The 23,303-nt window shown below is 56.3% G+C and overlaps 1 protein-coding gene across 2 annotated transcripts in view; it reads right to left on the reverse strand.

The window, feature by feature from the left end:
• Positions 1–23,303, reverse strand: part of Lingo1 (leucine rich repeat and Ig domain containing 1) — a 97,768-nt gene that overhangs the window by 70,178 nt on the left and 4,287 nt on the right. For both annotated transcript variants that reach the window (XM_070042843.1, XM_070042842.1), the window contains exon 2: positions 8,550–8,660. The gene's annotated coding sequence lies outside the window, so the exon portion shown is untranslated. The remainder of the gene's footprint in view (positions 1–8,549; positions 8,661–23,303) is intronic.

Raw genomic sequence — 23,303 nt, forward strand, 5'->3', positions numbered from 1 at the left:
ATAAAAATAAAAGCTGGATGTGGGGTATGACTCAAGAGGTAGAGGGCCAGCCCTGAGTGAAAAAGCCAAGCCAGAGTACAAGGCCCTGAGTTCAAACCTTAGTACAAGTACATGCACACATGCGTGCACACACACATGCACACTCACACTCATACTCGCACACACAGCCTCCAGCACGGGGTCTGAGTCCTGAATGATCAGAAATTCACCAAGAGCTCAAGGGAAAAACTTGGCTCCATCTCACCACCAGACCTTCCGTCTGCTGGCCTTAGGGTTCTCTCCGCTCCCGCTGGCCCCCAGGCCCCACTTCTGGCAGCCTTCCCTGACCTCTCTCCCCCCACCCCCTCTTCCTCCTCCTCAAGTTCTTCAGCCTCCCCTCCCCACCCCCGAGACCCAGTGGCCAGAGCGCCAGGCAAGGAGGCGGGCCTGTTTCCATGGAAACCACCAGTTCTGACTCCGCCCACAATCCCTACTCTAGGTTGGAAGGCGTAGCAGAGCCCACTGAAGCCCAGGATGTGTGCCATGGAGCCTGGACCAGAAGAAGGGTGAGAGCCAAGCACATCAGCTCCCACAAGCCCTGGGTGGACCGGACCCAACACGGTAGCCTGGGCTGTAACCGCTCACTTGTGCTCTGTCCCATAGAACATGAGGGAAAGAAGGAAGCGAGGGAGGGAGGGTCTGGAAGGGCATAAGCAGGCATCACCAGAGAGCTAGGCCCCAGCAAATGACCAGGAGGCCTTCAGGGGCCACTGGAGCAAGTGACCCTGCCACTCAGGGTGCTGTGGCTTTCAAGAGAGGATCAGAGCTGGGCGCTGGTGGCTCACGCCTGTCATCCTAGCTACTCAGGAGGCTGAGATCTGAGGATCATGGTTCAAAGCCAGCCCTGGCAGGAAAGTCCGTGAGACTCTTATCTCCAATAAACCACTAGAAAACCGGAAGTGGTGCTGTGGCTCAAGTGGTAGAACGCTTGCCTTGAGCTGAAGAGCTGAGGGACAGCGCCCAGGCTGAGTTCAAGCCCCACGGCCGACAAAAGAGAGAAAGAGAGACAGAGACAGGGGGGGGGGGGGAGGATCAGAGAGGCTTGGGTACTTGCCCACAGTCACACCGTGCTAAATGGCAAGCTGGGGGTGTCAGCTCACGTAGTGTGGGTGTCCTTCCAACCTCCTGCAATGGGGCCCCCAGAAAGATATCCTGGGGCCCTCAATGTTTGGAGATGGAAGAGAGCCCTGGGGTCACCCCAGAGCCCCGTATCGCTGGGCGCAGGGAACTCTATACCAGTTCTGGTGTGGCCCAGACACATCTGGGGTGAGCTGACCACACCCCACACACACACCCAGAGTCCAGGCCTGTGGGATCCAGAGAGAAACCCCTCTAATTTAGGGCCCACCTGCAAGTGCCATTCAAGCTGCCCTTTCTGGGAGGCCTGGCCTGGGCGGTGCAGCCGGGGTGCACTGGACACTCCCCCCGACCTCCTGGTCATTTCCTGAGACATTGAGACACTTCCACTGTGGCCTTCGCGGCCAGGCAGCGAAGCCAGAAGCATACACTTCCTCTGTGTGTGTGCCCGTCACTAGGACTCAGGCCTGGCTCCGCCCCTGGGCTTTTCCACTCAAGGCTGGCACTCTACCACTTAAACCACAGCTCCATTTCTGAATTTTTGCTGGTTTACGGGAGGCTAAGAGTCTCACGGACTTTCCTGTCTGGGCTGACTTTATACCCTGATCCTCAGATCTCAGCCTCCTAAGAAGCTGGGATCACAGGCCTGAGCCATATGCTTCTCACGGCTGGCTGTGACCCATAGATAACATGGATCGCCCTGGAGATGGACAGGAGAGCTGCAAGGGAGCAGGACTCTGAGCCGTGGCTGCCCGCCCCCCAGCCCTGGCCTCCATCTCTAAGAGCCTGGGGCTGGGCTGGGGAGGGGTTTGTTGCCTCTGTCAGGAATCGGTCCATTAACACCTTTTTCTTCCCAAACCAGGCAGGAGTTGGATAGGTTTGAAAATTCCCTGAGGACAGAGAACAAGCCAGAAAGAAAAACCTCACTCCCTCCAGCTGGCCCCCAGCAACTTACCCACCCCCCCCCAAAAAAAATCATTGCAATTATCTGTCTGGGAGAGCTTAGGATGGTTCGTTAAGACGCTAATTAGCAGGAACCAGCTTCAGCACTGGGGACCAGGGGATGGGGGCAGGCGGGAGCTGGGGGGGGGGTCAGGCTCTCTCTCCTTCTAACCCAGCCCCCACCTACATCGTGTGTGGGCATCTGCTCTCAGATGGCACCGGCTCCGGACCTAAGGGGGAGGGGGTCCCCCAAGGCCTCACAGAGCAGGGCTCACACGTAAAGGAGGGCCAGGACCGAGGCTGCTCTGCCCCCGGGTGTCAGTAGGAACAGGAACCCCGGACTCAGTCTCCACATCCCAGCAATGGGAGGTATGGGGAGGCCCGTGGGTGGGAGGATATTCCCATGACCTCCTCCCATGGCATGCTGGTAAGGGGTACACCCAGGCCCTGAGTTCAAGGCCCAGGACCGGCACAAAAAGAAAACCCAGAGCCCAGCCATAAGTGGCTCACGCCTGTCATCCTAGCTCCTCAGGAGGCTGAGATCTGAGATCACAGTTCAAAGCCAGCCCGGGCAGGAAAAAGTCCATGAGACTCTTCTCCCCAGTGAACCACCCAGAAAAAGCCAGACGTGGAGCTGTAGCTCAAGTGGTAGAGTGCTAGCCTTGAGCAAAAGAAGTTCAAGGACACAGTGTCCAGGCCCTGAGTTCAAGCCCCAGGACCAGATAAAAAAAGAAAGAAAGAAAAAGGGGGAAAAAAAGAGGGCTAGGAATGTGGCTTAGTAGAGTGCTTGCCTAGCATGCATGAAGCCCCACGTTCAATTCCTCAGCACCACATACACAGAAAAAGCTAGAAGTGGCGCTGTGGCTCAAAGTGGTTGAGTGCTAGCATTTGCAAAAGAATCTCAGGGACAGTACCCGGGCCCTGAGTTCAAGCCTCAGGACTGGCAAAAGGAAGGAAGGAAGGAAGGAAGGAAGGAAGGAAGGAAGGAAGGAAGGAAGGAAGGAAGGAAGGAAGGAAGGAAGGAAGGAAGGAAGGAAGGGAGAGAAGGAAAAAAGGGAGAGAAGGAAGGGAGAGAAGGAAGGGAAGGAAGGAAGGGAGAGAAGGAAAAAAGGGAGAGAAGGAAGGAAAGGAAGAAAGGAAGGAAAGGAGGGAGGGAGGGAGGGAAGGAGGAAGGGAGGGAGGGAGGGACGGAGGGAGGGAGGGAGGGAGGGATGAAAACCCAGAATTACTGCTCTGAGCTCATAATGCAGCCTTTTGCACCTGAGCAGAGCAGCTCCTGTTAAGAAGTCAGTTTCCTCAGCCCATCTCCAAGCCTCTGTCTGTCTGTCTCTTTTACACACACACACACACACACACACACACTCACCGGGGCCTGGTGAGTTCAGCCCACCCACCCTTCCCCGTGTCCTTGCGGACCCACACGACAGACAACCGTTCCAGTCGGCCTGTGGCCCCCACTGCCACTGCTGTCTCCGGGGAGACAGGCTCCATTTTTTATATTATCCAAAGGAAAAGGAAGTGCAGCCCCCCCCCCCCCCGTAAATGCCACCCGCCATCTCCCAGGCTCCACAGGCCTTTCCAGAGGTGCCCCACCCCTGGTCCCCCTCCCCTGCATCCTCTCCCGCTCAACGAGAAGGCGGAGGGGTGGCGGCTGGTGGCTACTCACCGCTGAAGACTCCAAGAGGGCAGGCCTTTTACAGGCCCCCACAGCTGGTGCTCTGATGGAGAAACTGAGTCCCACCCTCTCTCCCAGCCTGAACTCCCAAGGCCTCACGGGGGAAGAGTGGTCAGGAGCCGGTGGCTCACGCCTGTCATCCCAGCTCCTCCTCAAGAGGCTGAGAGCTGAGGATCTTGGTTTGAAGCCAGCCCAGGCAAGAAAGTCCTTGCTTGAGACACTTAATCTCTAATTGATTGGCAAAAAGCTGGAAGTGGCGCTGTAGCTCAAGTGGTAGAGCACTAGCCTTGAGCTGAAGAGCTGAGGGCCAGCGCCCAGGCCCGGAGTTCAGGCCCCAGGACTGGCACACAAAAAAAATATTATGCCTCCCCGAAACCCAGGTGAAGCTCTAACCTGAAATGGGCAGGTTTGTGGTATAAGGAATTAAGGTTAAATGAATTTATAAGGGTGGGGCCCTGATCAAAGAGATGAGTGTCTTTATTAAGAGACAGGAGAGGCCAAACACACACACACACACACACACACACACACACACACACACACACACACACACACACACACACACACACACACACACACACACACACACACACACACGCAGCCATGCCAGGAAAGCAGCCCACCAAACTCAACCAGGCTCCCGTACACCCAGCTTCCAGCTTCTAGCCCACAGATAAAGTATATCTTTTGCTTCGGTCCCCACTGCGTTGCATTCTGCTGCATGGTGTAATCAAAGAGGGCTTCCTGAAGGAGAGCAGGCTTAGTCTGACCACTGGAGCCCCTGCAGCAGCAGTTTTTTTTGGGGGGGGGGTGTCAGTGCTCAGGGAGCACCATCAAAGGGGAGGAACTTGCCCAATGGGAACCAGCAGGAATTAACACCACACCCCAAAAACACCCCCCGGAGTGAGGGGGCAGGGGAGGAGTACGGCCCAGAGGCGGAGGTCTAGGTCTAGGCTCTGAATGTCTGCAACAGTTTATAGAAATGTACATTCTGTAAGACATAAAGTTTAATTCCACTGGATGAAAATTTGAATTGGCTTTTGGGGAATGTTCAGAGCAGGCCAAATGGAACCCCACGGTGTGAGCTGAGCCCTGAGTTCTGGGCTGGGGCAGGGCTGGTGCCCTGCAGTCCTCAGACTGAGGTGGCTGGCTCCCATCGGCCCCCACATTCTACGACATCCCCCCAATCGTGATCGGCCCCATTCTGCCAAGCAGAAAGGAAAACCCAGGGGAGAAATGACTGGCCCAGGGCCACACAGGGAGCCTGCGCAGGCCCAGTCTGCACACCAGGAGCCCCCCAGGGCCACCCCGTAATGCTCCTGATGTGACCATCCCCCGCCCCCCCAGTGGGGGGGGACAGGAGCCAGAAAAGGAACAGGAGTCAAAACCAACAGGCATTCCAGAATCATAAGCTGTGTGGTGTTGTTAGGGTGTTTTGGGGGTTTTTTGGAGGAAAGCGAGGAGCCGGTTCAGCTGTTGCAATTTCCTGGGGGGAGAGGGGGGGATTCTGTTCCTGAGCTCTATTCAGCAGAACAGAAGGAACATTTGGTGGGTTGAATACTTGTTAATTTATTTCTCTGTTTGTTAGTAGGCTTGCTGCACACGCATGCGTGTTCACACACACACACACACACACGCACGCACGCACGCAGCGTCAGGCATCAGCAAGAGGAATCCCCGCTCCTGCCCACCTTCCCGGCGAAATCACTCCAGTTCTGCTCTCTCGTCCCCACCTGAGGGGGTTAGAAAGTTGTGGGCAGTTTAGGGGCCCAGGGCAGCCCCTCTGTTTTCCTCCTCTGAAAAACAGACCTGCAGTACCATGACGCAGCAAGCCAGGGCCAAGCCCTGTGACTCTGGAGAAGGGCGAGGAGACATGACCAGGTTGACGACACACAGTAGGTCCACAACTGTGACTCGTGGCACACAGTAGGTCCACCCTGCTGACTCAAGGATCCCTACTGCCTCAGCCAGAGCCCTGTCCTTTTGCCTCACAGCCCACATCAGCTCTACCCAGGGCCACCCTCCACCCCAAACCCAGGCCAGTCCAATCTCAGTCTGCCCAGCCCATGACACATTCGCCAGCAAAAAGAACTGACAGTTGGGAGGCGTGGCTCAAGTGGTAGAGCGCCAGCTTTAAAAAACGACACAGAGTGAGAACAAGAGGCCTTGAGTTCAAGCCCCAATGCCACCACAAAAACTAATAAATACAAATAAAGCTGCCTGGAGGTCACGAGGCACGCTGGGTTAGGGTGGCAGACGGGACAGGACCACGGGGCCAAGCAGGAGCAAGGAGCAGCCAGGTGGGTGCAGTGGGGGCTGTGGGGCTGAGGCAGCGGTGGTGGAGGTTAGGGGGTGAAGGGGGTGAAGGGCTGTGCGGGGCGGCGGGGGCGGGGAGAGGGGGTCCCTTCCCCCACACCCAGGAGGCCTCTGGCTGTAAGAGCTTCTTGCTGGAGTCTCTGGGAGTCCCTGAGCTGCATCCCATAATCAGGAAGTGGAAGGAAGCTTAATTCTGCTTCTCTACCATCCACTCCAGTCACTGCGGGGAGATCGGGGTCAGGACAGGCCCAGCGGCCAGGCACAGGGGCCTCCTGCCAACCCCCCCCCCCCCGTCTACCCCCCCCTCGGACGTGTCTGCCCCAGGCCCCTCCCCGCTGCCCCCTATTGCAGCCAAGGGGACAAACAGCTAAAGGAGCCGAGTCTGCTGGGCCTGGGCCCACCAAGTCTGCTGGACTACCATTCCCATAATCCCCCCTTCCCCAGGCCTCACACTCCCACAATCCCCTGGGATCTCAGTCTAGGCACTGCTGTTCACCAAGAGTAAGGGGTGGGAGGGGCAGGGGTGGTATGTGCCGGTCCTGGGGTTTGAACTCAGGGCCTGAGTACTGTCTCTGAGTTCTTTAGCTCAAGGCTAGCACTCTACCACTTGAGCCACCACGCCGCCGCTCCCAGCTTTTTTGGGGGGCTTAATTGGAAATAAGAGTCTTGTGATGTGGCTGCCTGGGCTGGCTTCAAAGCATGATCCTCAGATCTCAGCCTCCTTAGCAGCTGTGAGGACAGCCGTGAGCCACCGGCTTTGAATGACCACGATAAGGAGTCAGGACTTGAACCTCTTACAATGAGGAGCTCTGAAAGTTCTTCAGAGGGAGTGTGACTTGAAGGAAGGCCCTGTCTGTAGCAGTTGCCATCAGAGGGGCCCAGTGGGGCCCGGGCTGCCCCAGGCCCCTCCCCAAACCCACCCCCAAGGGCCACAGGCCCCAGATTCCTCCTCCACACAGTCACAGTTAAACCCGGTTCCGGATGTTGGCATTCACGCCAGATGTGGGCGTTCACATCTGCACACCCTGCTCAGTCTTTCCTGGCTGCAGACTCGTCTCCAGCCGCACCGCATGCCAGGCCTCTCACTCCTCCATTCCCGCTTTGTCCAACAAGTCGGCTCGGCCCTGCTCCTCAGCCCGGCCCGGAGCTCCGCAGACACCCATGCCCAGGCCGCGACCTCCCAGGCCACAGCCAACCCAGCTGCCCCTGGGCCATCACGGATCTGGACGGGGACCGCAGACTGGCCTGCTGGCTTCTCCTAATGATGAAGACCCCCAGGGTCCCCTTCATGAGCCACAAGATGGGGGACAGGCTTGTCCACACCGAGGTGCTATTCAGGAACCCCACAAGGGGCCTGGGCAGACAGCGGTGGCCGCGGACACCAGCACCCCAGCCTTGCCTGCCCTTCCCCTGTCGCTGACGAACCTCCACCCCTGCCCGCTTCTAGAACTTGCTTAGGCTGGGCCTCCCCCCATGCCTCTGTTCTTGTCTTCCCATCATGACCCTCCAAATGCTGCTGCGTTCATCTGGGGTTCTTATAATAACAAAACCCTGGGAACCTTCCAAATACACACACACACACCACACACACACCACACACACACAGAGTCTGGAGCATTATGCTGCCATTAAAAATTGCATTATAGAAGAGTGGCTAATGATGGGAAACTGGGCTCGGTGTAGAATTAAGTGCAAAAAGGCAGGTTACAAAACAGTTACAGCTTGATCGCAATTATGTCATAAATACATATTTTGTAAAAATAAGGGGAAAAAAAGATTGACGGGTACAACACCCAAGGCCTTACATGTTCCTAGAGAGAACACACATTACTTTTCTTTTTCCCCTAATAACCAGAAGAAAGGAAAATAGAATGTTTTTAAAGCTCCCCCCCCCCCCCAGGCTTCACAGCCCAGCCTGGCGTCAACTCCTGTAATCCTCTCTCCCCACGCGCTCCGCCTGAACAAGCCGCCTTCCACCCATGCTGTTGGGCCCAGAGGGGCTCCTGCGGGCTGGGCTGTGGGGAGACGAGGTCCAGCCTGCTCTCCCAGTCACCCCAGCCCCACTGTGCCCCTCACTTCCCACACTGCAAATCCGTTCCTTCCCGTGGGCTTCGTTCACACAAAACCAAGGCTGCCCCTGGCAGGTGCGTGCCCCGCCACCCACCGGCTGGCTCAGAGCCCCCACGAGACCGCAGGCTAACCCTTGACCTCTGCGTGGACCCTGGCTGTCTCAATTCACACAGCCTTGCTCCTGCCCGACTTCACCAACTTCATGTTTAATCCACAACTGACTTCGTCCAGCACTTGTTTAATGCATGACGTGTCAAACCCTGTGGCTAGGAAGAAACCACCAACCACATCTCAACTCTTGACTGACCACGTGTGGGAAAGGAAGCGGGAACCCCAGGAAGAGCCCCCGAGGCTGTCTCCCCTGGAGACCCCCGAGCGCCATAGCTCGCGCCCCACACGTTCGGCCCAGCGGCTCCAAGTGGCTGCGTACCTTGGGCTGGGTGGCATCGAGGGGGAGCTGGGCCTCCGTCAGCCTAAGCTTGACTCAGTTGCTCTCTCTGGCGGTGGGGAGCGGCGCCTCGGGGCCGGCAGGTACAGGAGGCTGCGGGGGGAAGAGGAGGAGACATCAGCCAGGGAGCAAGGCCAGCTGGGGGCAGGCTCAGAACTGGGGTCTGCATGTGCAAAGGGACGGGGGCCATTTTACCACATCGATCAACACACGCCTGGTACACCCAAGATGCTTTCATCACACACGGCCACGCCGTGTCACCAGCGGACACACGGGCACTGGGAATGCGGGGCTTCTGGCCCAGGCTCATGGTGTCTCCTGCTGGCCTTTGACCCTAAGAAACTCTGGGCCTCAGGTCCCATGTAGTGTCCCCCATTATAACGCCCCTCTCTCCTTCCAGGGCCTCAGGAGTAAAATAGAGAACAGGGAGTCAGGCGCTGGTGGCTCACGCCTGTCATCCTAGTTATTTAGGAGGCTGAGATCTGAGGATCGCAGTTCAAAGCCAGCCCGGGCAGAAAAGTCCATGAGACTCTTATCTCTAACAAACCACCAGAAAACCAGAAGTGGTGCTGTGGCTCAAGTGGTAAGAGCAATAGCCTTGAGCTGAAGAGCTGAGGGACAGCATCCAGGCCCTGAGTTCAAGCCCCACGACTGACAAAAAGGGAGAGGGGTGGGGGTAGAGAGCACGCACAAAGACCTGAGTCCAGCCATCAGTGGCTCACGCCTGTCATCCTAGCTACGCAGGAGGCTGAGATCTGAGGATTGCAGTTCAAAGCCAGCCCAGGGAAGAATGTTCCTGAGACTCTTATCTCCAGCAAAAATCAGGAATGGAGATGTGGTTCAAGCAGTAAAACACCATCCTTAAGTGGAAAAAAAAAAGTCAAGCAAGAACACAAGGCTCTGAGTTCAATCCTCAATACCAATACACAGACACAGATTAAAAAAAAAAAAAAAAGGATAGGAAAGCACGGGGGAGCCAGCCATTCACCCAGTGTCTGCACCTCCAGCCCTTCCTGGATGCCAGGCCTGCCCTACCCTGTCACCCTCCCACCCCCCGCAATGTGGCACTATCAGTAGAAGCCTCTGTCCTATGGTGGGTATGGGAGACAGAGGGGTCCTAGAGGGCCAGGGGCTCTCCTGGCGGGCCAGGAGGAGAAGGCCAAGGACGGGATCCTAACCCAGGCCCAGGAAGCCGTGGGGAGTGGGCTGCAGAGGGCTGGCTGGTCCCACAGCTCACCCGCTCCAACCTCTGACCCTGCCCGCCAGCCCTGCCCCGCGCCCACGGTATCCGACCCTAGCGGCCAGGGCGGCTCGGCCGGGCACAGCTGTGTGGTCCGCGCCTGGGCAGGTCCCCAGCCTGGCTCACCTGGGCCAGGCCCAGGACTGTCCCTCGCACCAAGCCCAAGCTGTCTCCTAAGTGGGCTGGCACGAGCTGGGCAGCTGGTCCCCGGCAGGCCCCAAGCCCTGGAGTCCACCTGCGCTGGCCAGCCCCAGCGGTCCCCGCTGTCCCCACCCCAGCCCCAGCCACCATGCTCCCAGACAATGAAAGGGTCCCCCTCCCCCTCCCCAACCTTCCAAAGCTCCCCTTGGTGGCATAGCCAGGTTGCCATGGAAACGGGACCACAGGCAGAGCACGACAGGGAAGATGATTTGGGGCCAGAGAGGAGCCTCCCTGGGGAGGTGAGGGAGGACTCAGGCCGGGAGGAGGATGGGGACGCCCGATCTGCCCCTTCCAGCCACACACACATGCAAAGGGGAGCCCAGGGAGGTGATCTGGAGGTTTCATGGACACAGTTAACAATTCAGGACAAAGCCGGGCACTGGTGGCTCACGCCTGTCATTCCAGCTACTTGGGGCGGGGCTGAGATCTGAGGATCGTGGTTCAAAGCCAGCCCCAACAGGAAAGTCTGCGAGACTCATCACCAATGAACCACCAAAAAGCAGGAAGTAGAGCAGTGGCTCACAGTGGCAGAGCACTAGCCTTGAGTGAAAAAGCTCAGGGACAACACCCAGGCCCTGAGATCAAGCCCCAGGACCAGCACACACACACACACACACACACACACACACACACACACACACACACACACACACACACACACACACACACACACACACACACACACACACACACACACACACACACACACAATTCAGGACAGGGGGAAGGTGGAGGGGGCCAATGGGTGCTCAGGACGTGGTGCCTGGTCTGGGAAGCTCAGTGAAGGATCTGTGCAGGCCTGAGCCCATTACTCAGATAGGGAAGAGTGAGGCTGTATCACCCAGCGAGTCAGTGCGAGCGCCACATCCCTGAGCCCCTGCACCACACCCCGGCTCTCCATCCATCCTTCCAACTCGTCACTCACTAATTCAATTCCGTGTGTGTGTGTGTGTGTGTGTGTGTGTGTGTGTGTGTGTGTGTGTGCCAGTACTGGGGCTTGAACTCAAAAACCTTGCACCCCTCACATGGCTTTTTTGCTCCAGGCTGGCACTCTACCACTTGGGCCACACCTCGACATCTAGCTTTTTACTGGTTAATTGGAGATGAGAATCTCACACAGACTTTTCTGCCCGGGCTGGCTTCAAACTGTGATCCTCAAGATCACAGCCTCCCGGGTAGTTTCCAGGACAGGCCTGAGCACCGGCACCCAGCAACTTATTCCGTTTTTATTATGCTTGGTGACCAAGACTGAGAGATGCAAAAGACAGAGGAGAGCCGGGCGCTGGTGGCTCCCGCCTGTCACCCTAGCTACTCAGAGGCTGGGTTCTGAGGATCACGGTTCAAAGCCAGCCCAGGCACAAAAGTCTGTGAGACTCTTATCTCCCAATAAACCACCAGAAAGCCAGAAGTGGCGCTGTGGCTCAAGTGGTAGAGCACTCGCCTTGAGCTGAAGAGCTGAGGTCCAGAGTTCAAGCCCCACGACCAACACCAAAAACAATGACAGAGGAGACACAACTTGTGATCTCACGTGTGCAAACGGAAACCAAGAGTCAGAAAGCAGCACAAGGAACCGGAGGCAAAATAGGAAAGACCAGCAGGGGAGGGGCCCAGTCCAGGCTCAAGGCCAAGGAGGAAGGAAAAATCTCAGAAGGCTTCCTGGAGGAGGAAGGAGGAAGAGAACTGGTCAGAGCTAGCTCTGTGGAGCAAGAAGATGCTCTCTGGGGCTAGGGTCTGGCCCTACCAGCCCTGGTGACTGCCAGGCTGGCAGATGGAGGGGCACGTTCCCCACGAGGACCATCACCCCTGCCACCTGACGCCCCTAGTCACTGCTATCCCGCAGGGGAAACACTGGAGACAGGCAAGGAGGAGGGAGGGAGGGAGAGAGAGAGAGAGAGAGAGAGAGAGAATATACACTAAGCTGTTTAGGAGAAAAGTTATTGAGAAACAGCGCAGTGACCCCAAAGCAGATGGGCAGGGGGGAGGCAGAGCTGGTGGGGGAACAGATGGGGTCTTCCTGCCCACCCTCCTTCCCCCCCCCCCCAGCCAGCTCAGCAGCTGCCGAGAGCGCAGGAGACGCACACAGCTGGGAAGTTCCCTGCCACCCAGGCCCTGCGAAAAGATCTCTTTTTTTTTTTTCCAGCAATAAAACTCATCTTTGAAAATGAGATCTCGGGCGGGGTGAGGCCTTGCTACGCCAGCCAGACGCGAAACCCAGCAGCTAGCAAGCGGGGGAGAGGCGGGGAGGACGTTTTTAAGCGAATCTGTTGGGGTAAACTTGTTAAGACTGCGGAAGATCCCATCCGCGAAGTTCAAATGCAAGGGAGACCCCGGAGTGGAAATAGCACCAATATGCAAAGAGCCTGCACACACAGAAAAGGAGGAAGAGGAGGAGGACAAAAAAGAGGAAATTGGCGGTGAATTAGAACTTGGGAGAGGAAGAGCTAAATTGGCCACTAAGTGCATGAAAAGACATGCGGGCGGGCGCGCTAGAAATCAGGCAGATGCAAATGCAAACGACGCAGTGCCATTTTTTGCCCATCAGATTGGGAAAAATTAAAATGATTGATAACAAGCAGTGTTGGCAAAGGATGAGGGGAGAAAAACACGCTGGAGGGCGGGGAAGCTGGCGCCAGGGCTGGAAGGGTAATTTGGCAATATTGATTAACGTTTGAAACCCACACACCCTACAACCTAGTAATCATGCTTCTAGAAACCTCTCTACAGAAAAAAAAAAAAAAAAAAAGGTCCAAGCACTCACATATAAATACTCAAGGAAGCTCACAGCAGCACTGCCCGTGAGAAAGAGAAATGGAAAACAATCTAAATGTTTATCAATGAGGAAATACTCAAGACCCTAGACCAGGTGCCAGTGGCTCACGCCTGTCATCCTGGCTACTCAGGAGGCTGAGATCTGAGGACCAAGGTTCAAAGCCAGCCTGGTCAGGAAAGTCTGTGAGACTCTTATCTCCAATGGACCACCAGGAAACTAGAAGTGGAGCTGTGGCTCAAAGTGGTAGAGCGCTCGCCTTGAGCAGAAGTGCTCAGGGACAGCGCCCAGGCCCTCAGTTCAAGCCCCAGGACTGACACAACATACCTGTGGCATACAGTTATTTACACCTAGAAGTAGGAGTGGGAGAGCTTTGAATCCGTGCTCAGGCCTGAGCCATGATTCTAAATGACACTTTGTCTGCAGGTGACCCCAGAAGACAAGGAGATGGAGTCCACACTTCCCAGCACCACTTCCAGGAAACGGTGTGTGTGTGGGGGGGGTGAGGGCTCATGTCCACAAATGTAGTGTTAGGTTGTTGTTGTTTTTTAGGTCTGCGTCTGGGACTTGAACTCACTGGCCAGTGTTCTACCACCTGAGCCAAGTCTCCAACCCCTTGTATGATCTTTTTCTTTTCTGTTTGGTCCAAGACCAGAACTCACACTCAGTACCTGCAACTTTCACTCGCTGGGTGGCGCTCTACCAACGGAGCCACAGTTCCAAGTAGTTTCTTGTGAAATCAGAAAAACAAAATCAATAAAGAGTTAATGGATTCTGTCTGTGTGTGTGTGCACGTGGAGGTCCTGGGTTGAACTCTGGGACTGGGCTCTGTCCCTGAGCTTTTTCATTCAAGGCTGATGCCCACCACTTGAGCCACAGCTCCACTTCTTTTTTTGAGGGGGTGGGGGTCGGTCATGGGGCTTGAACTCTGGGCCTGGGCGCTGTCCCTGTGTTCTTCAGCTCAAGGCGAGTGCTCTACCGCTTGAGCCACAGCACCACTTCCGGTTTTCTATGTTTTATTGGAGATAGGAGTCTCACGGACTTTCCTGCCTAGACTGGCTTTGAACTGTGATCCTCAGATCTCAGCCTCCTGAGTGGCTAGGATTATAGGCGTGAGCCACCAGCGCCCGGCTCACAGCTCTGCTTCTGGCTTGTTGTTCCTTCATTGGAGATGTGAATCTCACAGACTTTCCTGACCAGGCGGGACTCAAACCTCAATCCTCAGATCTCAGCCTCCTGAGTAGGTGGGATTACAGGCAAGAACTCCCACACCCAGAGGGTCATGGGGTGAAGGAAAGCTTTGCTCCAGTGGATGGGGTCCCCTGGGAAGGAAAGGGGGGATGTGGGGGGTGTGTTGCAGAGACAACACAGAAGATGGGGAGCAGCAGAGACTGGAAGGCGGGGGGCAGGCTCAGATGGGGGGCTGCAGGAGTCAGTGTCAAAGAGGAACTGTGTGCATGTGTGCACGTGTGTGCCTGCCAGCATACACGCATGTGCACAGCGTGTGCACACATGTCTGTGCATGGGGGTTTACGTGTGTGTCACACACACAGGTGCATGCAGTCCGTGGTGTCTGCCTGCAGGCGGGTGCGTGTTTATGCGTGTACTTCCGCTGTGCGTGCACACGCGTGCATCTGTGTGTGCCAAGTTTCTAGGCGAGGAGACAGGGAGGCACCCATGCGTCAGGATGTCGGGGCGTCCAGCAGGCTGCGGCCGCCCTCAGAGCCAGACTGAAGCAACCCCCGCTCCCACCATGCCCGTCAGCAACCCTCAAGAGCGCCCAGAGCAAGCCTGAGGCCTCCCGCTTCCAGAACGTTCCTCTCCCTTTTCTACTGAGTTCATGTCCCAACGAGCTCCCAACATAGCCTCAGGAAGGGGCTGAGGACAAACGAGGCGGGGACAGGAGGATGGGGAAGGGGGAAGGAGGGATGGGGACGGGAGGGTCTACAAACTCCTAGCGGGTGGTGGCTGGCTCTCCACCTAGATCCGTCCAATCTGCAGCTTCCTGAGGGGCCCCTGTCCAGCCTGCAGGGTCCGGGGGCAGCATTCCAAAATGACCCCACCTTGCCGGGCGCTGGAGGCTCACACCCGTCATCCTAGCTACTCAGGAGGCTGAGATCTGAGGATTGTGGTTCAAAGCCAGCCCGGGCAGGAAAGTCCATGAGACTCTTGAACTCCAATGAACCAGCAAAAAAGTGAGGAAGTGGGCCTGGGAAGGTGGCTCAGTGGTAGAGCGCTTGCCTTGCATGCATGAGGCCCTGGGTTCGATTCCTCAGCACCACAGAAGCAGAAAAAGCTGGAAGTGGTGCTGTGGCTCAAGTGGTAGAGCGCTAGCCTTGAGCTGAAGAGCTGAGGGACAGCGCCCAGGCCCAGAGTTCAGGCCCATGATCGACCAAAAAAAAGGTAAGGAAGTGAAGGTGTGGTTTAGGTGGTAAAGCGCTAACCTTGAGTAAAAATAAGGGACAGCACCCAGGCCCTGAGTTCAAGCCCCAGGACTAGCACAAACGAGAGAGAGGAAAGAGAGAGAGAAAGAAAGAGAGAGAGAGAGAAAGAAAGACAAAGAAAGAAAGAAAGAAAAGAAAGAAGAAAATGAACTCTGGCCACGAGCAGAGCCATGATCATAGAGACAAGAGTTAAGTTCACACAGGGGCCTGGAACACCCGGATGGAGACCTTGGCTCTTATGAGCGGCCCTGATGGCTACAAACGGGTCTCCCTCCTGAAGCAGGGGTGTCCGACCCCCTGGGGCCCACCCCAGAGCTGGGGCTCCAGCAGGGGTGAGGCTGGACTTGAGGGTCCCCGGCCTCTCCTGAGCAAGCATGGACGCCATCTCCAAATGGGTCCTGGCTGGGCCTGCCCTGGGCTTGCTTTGCCCAGCTTTGCGGGGGGAGGGGGAGGAGGGCTCCCCCACGGAGCTCATTCATATTCCGCTCTGGCTGCCGGCTTCAATATGGCTGAAAGATGCGAGGGCAGAGAGGCCCTCGGAGAATGCCCGCCGATGATTCTTCTCCAATTCCAATTTATTTTCTATCATTAATGCTTTTGAAAAGCCCCGCACGCTCTGCAAACAGGGAAAGAACACAAAAGCTGGGGAGGGAGGGAGGGAGCTGGGGGGCTCTCAGCGTGGGGTACACCCAGCAGCAGGCTGTGGGTCCTGACTTGAAGGATCAAATCGCACCCCGATCTCCACCTACCCCAGGGCCCTGGGCAAAGCCTGGGCCTCTGCCTGGTAGGGGGTGCTGGGCCTGGCGCTCTGGCCTCTGCTGATCTCAGCTAGACTGAGGGTGTGTGTGTGTGTGTGTGCCAGTACTGGGATTTGAACTCAGGACCTTGTTCTCTCTCACTGGGCTTTCTTTCTGCTCAAGACCAGCCACTCTACCACTTGAGTCACAGCTCCCCTTCAGCGATTTGTTGGTTCACTGGCAAGAAGAGATTCACAGACGTTCCTGCCCCGGGGGCTGGCTTCCAATTGTGATCCTCAGATCTCAGTCTCCTGAGTAGCTGGGATGACAGGCCGAAGCCACAGCACCCGGCAAGAGAGGACTTCCAGCCTCTCTCCACTGCCTGCGCTGGGAACCTGGGATTCCCCCCCCCCCCCCCCACACACACACACACACTGCCCAGCACCCTGGTGTCAGACTTAACTAGCCACACAAAGCCCTCTCCAGCCGCTCAGGCCCATCAAGGCAGCCGCTGTGCCAGCCATCATCCCCTAGTTCCTCAGAGACTGCTGAGGTTGCACAAACTATTTCATCTCCGGCATGCCTGGCTCTAGGTTGCCAGGAATCCAACATTCACCCTGTCTTGTGCATTCCCTGAGCTTGGCCACATGCCCGGCACACAGTAGGACTGTTTCTCCAGCCAAGAGGTTTTAACTGCTATGTGTCCCCTGCCATGCGAGGGTGCCACAGGTTCAGAAACTGGCAGCAGAGCTGCGCCCTGTGGGACGAGACTGGACGTTGTACTGGGGAAACAGAGGCAAAAGCACTCATCCTCAGAGGACCTCTCCCCTCCCCTAGCCTCCCGCTCTTCCACTCTGTCTCCCCGAACTAGAAGAAGAAGAAAAGATTAGAATAAGAGAGAGAGATGTCTCTCCTTTTTCTATAATGTAAAGAAAATTGCTTTTGCCAACTAACGCAGCTTAAAAGCAATTAGAGATTTTTGGAGGGGACCCTGGGCACAAGCCGCAGCAACAGAGCCCAGAGTGGAATCTTTCCAGCGTTCGTTTGTATCCAGAAAATTTAAAAAAAAAAAAGAAAAGAAAAGAAAAAGAAAGTGTTAAAAGCTGCAATTTTCAACAGCAGACATGCTAGAGATAAAATATTTACAGCCTCCTAGGGAGGGGCCCACAGAGGCTGGGGACCCCCCCTGGCCCCCTAATTCCCATCCACCGCTCCCCAACACAAGGAGGGACGAAGTGCCACCCCCTCACCCCCATAAAAAAGGGGGGCTTGGGCCAAGGGAGAGAGAAGCCCCCACCACCCCGGCTTTTACCGTTTCCCCCATGGTGGAGCCCTGGAAATCTCAGGTCCAGCACCCCCCCTACTCTCCCTGCTCAGTTCTACCAGCAGAGGCTGGTACGGGGGACCCCCATACACACACCCTGGCCTCCTCCCAGGTGCCCCCCCAATGTGGCATGCTGTGTCCTGATGTCTTCTGAGCAAACTCCCTCAATCTCCCTGGACTTGATGCAGCTGCAGAAGCCAAGTGCTGTTAAACCCCGATCAGCCCTCCTTCAGACTCCCCACGCCACCACCCCACTTCCTCAGGACACCCCGATCTCCTCTCGCCAAACCCACGCAGTCCTTGCAGAGAACAGCTTCCTTTATGGATTGATTGCGCACCAGTCCTAGGACTCGAACTCGGGGCCCAAGCGCCGACTTCCTCAAGGCTGGCACTCTTAGCACGTTAGCTCCCAGCTCTGCTTCCAGATTTTTTTTTAAAGTGGTTCATTGTAGATAAGAGTCTCATCAATGTTCTTGCCCAGGCTGGGCTGGCTTCAAACTGTAATCCTCAGATCCAGCCTTCTGAGAGGCTGGGATTACAGGCGTGAGCCACCAGGCTCCTTCAGAAGCAGATACTCCTCCATCTGCCACCAGGCATCACCCCACCAACGCTCCTTCAGATGGCACCAACTGCCGGGCACACGCGCCTCACGCCTGTCCTAGCTCCTCAGGAGGCTGAGGTCTCGAGGACTGTGGTTCAAGGCCAGCCCCGGGCAGGCTGAGACTCTCAGCACCTGTGTCCCAGCAAAAAGCCAGAAAAAGACTGTGGCTCAAGTAGTAGAGCACCAACCTTAAAGGGGGGGGGGAAAAAAAGCTCAGGGACAGCACCCAGGCCCCTGGGTTGAAGTCTTCAAAGATGGTTTCTTCAAATACCACCCCCCGCCGTGTATGAGAACCTGGGATGGCCTTGTCCACTGCCCAAGACCGGCACAGTTCATCCAGCTGGCCATCTGGCCCTAAGAAGGCCAGGCCAGGTGGCGGATACAGCTGGGAGCCCGCTCCGGGCCGCCCCTGCCCGCACATGCCCTGTAACTCACCTGAGGCTCACTTCCGGTCTCTGATGTCTGGTCCAACCCAGAGGTCAGGCTCAGCATCCTGCACACACACACACACACACACACACACACACACACACACACGCTGCCCAGACTCAGGTGCCAGACCTTCTCCTTCCCCGCGGCTCCCCCCACAGCAGCTGGGCGGGGGCCACCCTGTCTCTCCCCCCAGGACGCATGCATGGCCAAAGTCCAATAACACTCCCCCCTAAATTAAACCATAAACAAGAAGTTGTTTTAGATTTCCCTGACTCCGCAGTCGCTGCAGACAGAGAAAGAGACAATTAACCTACCAGAGGGCCCTTCGCTACCAGGCCCCGGGTGAGGCTGGGACCCCTCCCCGGCCCCCCCTTCCCTTCTCTGCTGGGACCCAGCACATGCCAGGCCACTTCTGAGGTCTCCCTTTTATTCGCCTGAGCAACCTCATTATTGCTCAGGGTAAAAAGGGAAGAGAGGGCCGGGCGCTGGTGGCTCACGCCTGTCACCCCCGCTCCCCAGGAGGCTGAGATCTGAGGATCATGGTTGGAAGCCAGCCAGGACAGGGAAGTCTGTGAGACTCTCATCTCCAAGGAACCACCAAAAGCCAGAAGTGGTGCTGTGGCTCAAAGTGGTAGAGCGCCGGCCTTGAGAGGAAAAAGCTAAGGGACAGTGCTCAGGCCCTGAGTTCAAGACTCAGGACCGGCACAAAGAAACAAGGAAAGAGATATGTGAGCCCTTTGAGGTTAGACAGAAATATTTTCTCAGAAGACAGGTGCTGAACCTAGGTCAGGAAAAAACACCATGAAGTCTATAATGTATTTTAAAATACTAACACACACACACACACACACACACACACACACACACACACACACAGTAATAATAAAGCAAAATAGAGCCAAACGTCAGCAATTATGAAATCCAGGCAAGAACTTCCCTCTAACTATCCTCTCTGCTTTTCTGTGTGTCCAAAAATGTTCCCAACAGAAAGTGTAAAAAATAAAATAAAATAAAAATAAGCCAGTAGTCACGTGACCCAGAGCTCACAGACAAGGCCTGGGCTTCCTGGCTTGCCCGCCATGCAACTGGGTCTCTTAAGTAGGTTAAATCTCACACACACACACACCTCACAGCATCTCCTTTATGCTGGCTCCCCAGAAATCACTTTTGCACAAATTCCAGCGAATTCTGTCTCCACATTTACAAGCTTGAGAGCATTTAGAAGCCAGAACCAAGCCAAGCACTGTGGCTCACGCCTGTCATCCCAGCTACGCAGGAGGCTGAGATCTGAGGATTGTGGTTCAAAGCCAGCCTGGAAAGGAAAGTCTGTGAGCCTCTTATCTCCAGTGAACCACCAAAAAAAAGCTGGAAGTGGAGCTGTGGCTCAAAGTGCTAAGAATGCTACGCTTGAGCTGAAAAGCTCAGGGACAGCACCAAGACCTTGAGTTCAAGCCCCAGTACACACACACACACACACACACACACACACACACACACACACACACACACACACACACACACACACACACACACACACACACACCAGAAAAACTCTTTGCCTAGCCCAATTCTGCAGCACCATCCCTCTCTTCTCCCGTTCCTGTTTATCGAGCTCCAGGACAGGGACAAACGACCACAGTGGCCACCTCCCAGCCGGCCTGGCTGACCCACACAAGCGCTGGTCAGGCCCGACTCCGCCGGTCGATTGTGAAGAGTTATCAGCACCCCAAATAATCAATCGCTAATTGCCAAATGCCATGCAATTCATCGGAGAGAGTTATGTGTGGCCAGCAGCCGGGCAACCCCGCCCTGGCCCTGCGGAGCCTCTGGGGGGGCAGGGAGGGCCGCATCGGAGGTAAATGACACAGGAGAAAAGCGGCCTGCCCGGTATCCAGCGCTAAGCCAACATCCAGGGCCTAGCCCCGCATCCGAGAGCCTGGGGGCCACCTGGGGAGGAAGTGGGGCTGGCCACAGAGCCCTGAAAGAGGTAGCATGTGTGTGGAGAAGCCGATCCCACGGCTGGGCATACCAGACAACCAAGATGGATAAACCTAAGGCCCTGCCACCAAAGTGCTCTCAAACCCCAAAGCAAGACAGACCGCCACGCAGGACCTACCCACAGTAGGTGTCCTCAAAACAGGAATGGGGAGCCGGGTATTGGTGGCTCACGCCTGTCACCCTAGCTCTTCTGGAGGCTGAGATCTGACAATCACCTTTCCAAGCCAGACTCGCCTCTCCAAGTAATCACCCAAAAGCTGCAAGTGGAGCTGTGGCTCACATGCGAAGAGTACTAGCTAACCATGAGGGAAAGACCTCAGGCTGGGAAGGTGGCTCAGCGGTAGAGCGCTGGCCTTGCATGCACGAGGCCCTGGGTTCGATTCCTCAGCACCACATAAGCAGAAAAAGCTGGAAGTGGCACTGTGGCTCAAGTGATAGAGCGCTAGCTTGAGCTGAAGAGCTGAGGGACAGCGCCCAGGCCCAGAGTTCAAGCTCCATGACTGACACCAAAGAAGAAGAAGAGAGGGAAAGAGAAATATACAATATTTTTGTCTTAGAAAATAACAAAAATAATAACAAGTCTTCTCCCTGCTTCCGTCTGCACGTGGAGACACCAGATGGGTGCGCGTGCCTCGCCTCCACAGAGCACAGAATAAGCAACTACCAAGACAGCACACTGCAGGGCCAGAGTGCTCCAGGGATGCGGCGACTCCGGCCCACGGCCCGGCACACGACCACGGCAGGGCAGCGCGGAGTGACTTTCACAAACGCCCCTCTTGGCAGCATCAGGGCCAGGATTCGAACCCAGTTCCACAGGCATCCAAGCACAACCTTCTGATCTCACCAGCCTTAAAAGAGTCAGTGCTCAGAGCCAGGAGCCGGGTGCTCACGCCTGTCATCCCAGCTACTCAGGAGGCTGAGATCTGAGGATCGCAGCTGGAAGCCAGCCGGGCCAGACAAATCCAAGAGGCTTTGATCTCCAACTACTCAGCAAAAAGCCAAACGTAAAGGGGGTGATTCCAGTAGTTGAGCCCCTAAGAAAATGTGAGGCCCCAAATTCAGGTCCCAGTACTGGCACAAAAACAAAACAAAATAAAAACCAGTACTCTGGACAAGGGTGCACACCAACACACACACACACACACACACACACACACACACACGGGTTCCACGAGGGCCCGAAACCTTGGCACCCCTTGTCTCTTGGCCAGCGCAGCCATCAGCACTGGGAGGGAAGGTGTCTGTCACAGCTGGCCTCGGCTAAGTGGATCAGTCCTGGGCACGGAGCCGCCTGTCCAGCTGCCCTGGCAGATGGAGACTGGAGCTGGCTACCCGCCAGAGCAACCTGGACACCCAGGTTCCATTCTGGCCTCTGCCTGCCCTGACCCTGGTGGCTGGCAGTGCCCATATAAACCCGGAAGGCCATGCTAGCAGCCGCTGTCCCCTTGCTGGTGGCAGGCGCCGGCCTGGTGTGGCCAGATGGCCCCAGACTCCACTGGACATCCAGAATGCCACGGCAACTGGCTGAAGGCCCCAGAGGTCCCAGAAGCCCCAGCCACCCCTGCCCAACAGGCCACAGGCACAGACCCTCTCTGAGCCTCATCCCTTCCCCTGCCTAATAGCGCCGTGGCCACCCCCTCGAGCCTCCCCCCTTGAGCCTCCCCCCTCGAGCCTCCCCCCCCTCGAGCCTCCCCATGTACCCCATAGCCACAGTCACAGGCTTCCTCCGGCTCGTTCCTGTCACACAGGGAGACAGACAGCTTTGTCCATTTTACAGACGTGGAAACGGAGCCCCAGAGATCTTAGGGGCTTTTTCTCTCTTTTTTTTTTTTCCTTTTGTGTATTACGGGGGCTTGAACTCAAGGCCTGGGGGCCTGCAAGGCTGGTGCTCTACCACTTGAGCCACAGCTCTGTTTCTAGCCTTTTCATGATTTGTTGGATATAAGAGTCTCGTAAGTATCACGAACTTTCCTACCAAGGCTGGCTTCCAATTCGCCATCCTCAAATCTCAGCCTCCTGAGTAGCTGGGATGATAGGCGTGAGCCACCAGTGCTTAGAAGAGGCTTCTTGAAATGTGCTCAGAATCTGGGCACCAGTGGCTTATGCCTGTCATTCCAGCTATTCAGGAGGCTGAGATTTGAGGATCATGGTTTGAGGCCAGCTTGGGTAGCAAAGTCTATGAGACTCTTCTCGCCAATGAGCCCCACCAGAAAACCGGAAGTGGAGCTGTGGCTCAACGTGGTAGAGCACTAGCCTTGAGCAGAAGACAGCGCCCAGGCCCAGAGTTCAAGTCCCACGACAGATAGATTAGATAGAATGAATAGACAGACAGACAGACAGACGGACGGATGGATGTACTCCCTACATGCGTTTGCGATTTTCCAGACCCCTGTGAGCCCTGCCAGCCCACATGGGGGGGGCCACTGCCCAAGTCTCCCCCAAACCTGACGACATTGATCGCCCTCTGGCATAGCTCCAGGCAGAACTTCCCCAGCCTCTGCTGGCATTGGTTGGGGCCTGTGCCCGTCCCCGAGGCCTGGCAGTCTGATTCTGACACCTCCAGGAACAGCAGGTTAAAATCCCAGACCCCCAGGAATGGTGCCCCACCCCCACCGCCCCTCACCAATCGCCCCACACCAGCACTGCTGCGTGCCCTGCCCAAGGTACCACACAACAAACACATCCTACCGTGCCCAGTGCCCCCCAGCCCTCACCTCGGCTCACACACAAACTATCTACCCGCAGGGCCTCCCTCACATCTGCATTCTGCAGCACTGAGTCAACACAGATTTATTGAGCACCTAGCTAGTGCCAGAAATAGCAGGTCAAAAATCCAAGCCGAGTCCCTCACCCCGCAAACAGACCCCTCGCCCCTCCCAGTGGGTCCACATGGGTCTCCTTTCAGAGTGCAGCCAGGTGCCACTATCTCCTGCAGACAACCCTGGCTTCGAACCGAGGGGAGTGAACGTACAGGACGCCAGCCAGCGAGGAA

This window comes from Dipodomys merriami, unplaced genomic scaffold (assembly GCF_024711535.1).
Source record: "Dipodomys merriami isolate MVZ:Mamm:240054 unplaced genomic scaffold, mDipMer1.0.p SCAF_33, whole genome shotgun sequence".
NCBI lineage: Eukaryota > Metazoa > Chordata > Mammalia > Rodentia > Heteromyidae > Dipodomys > Dipodomys merriami.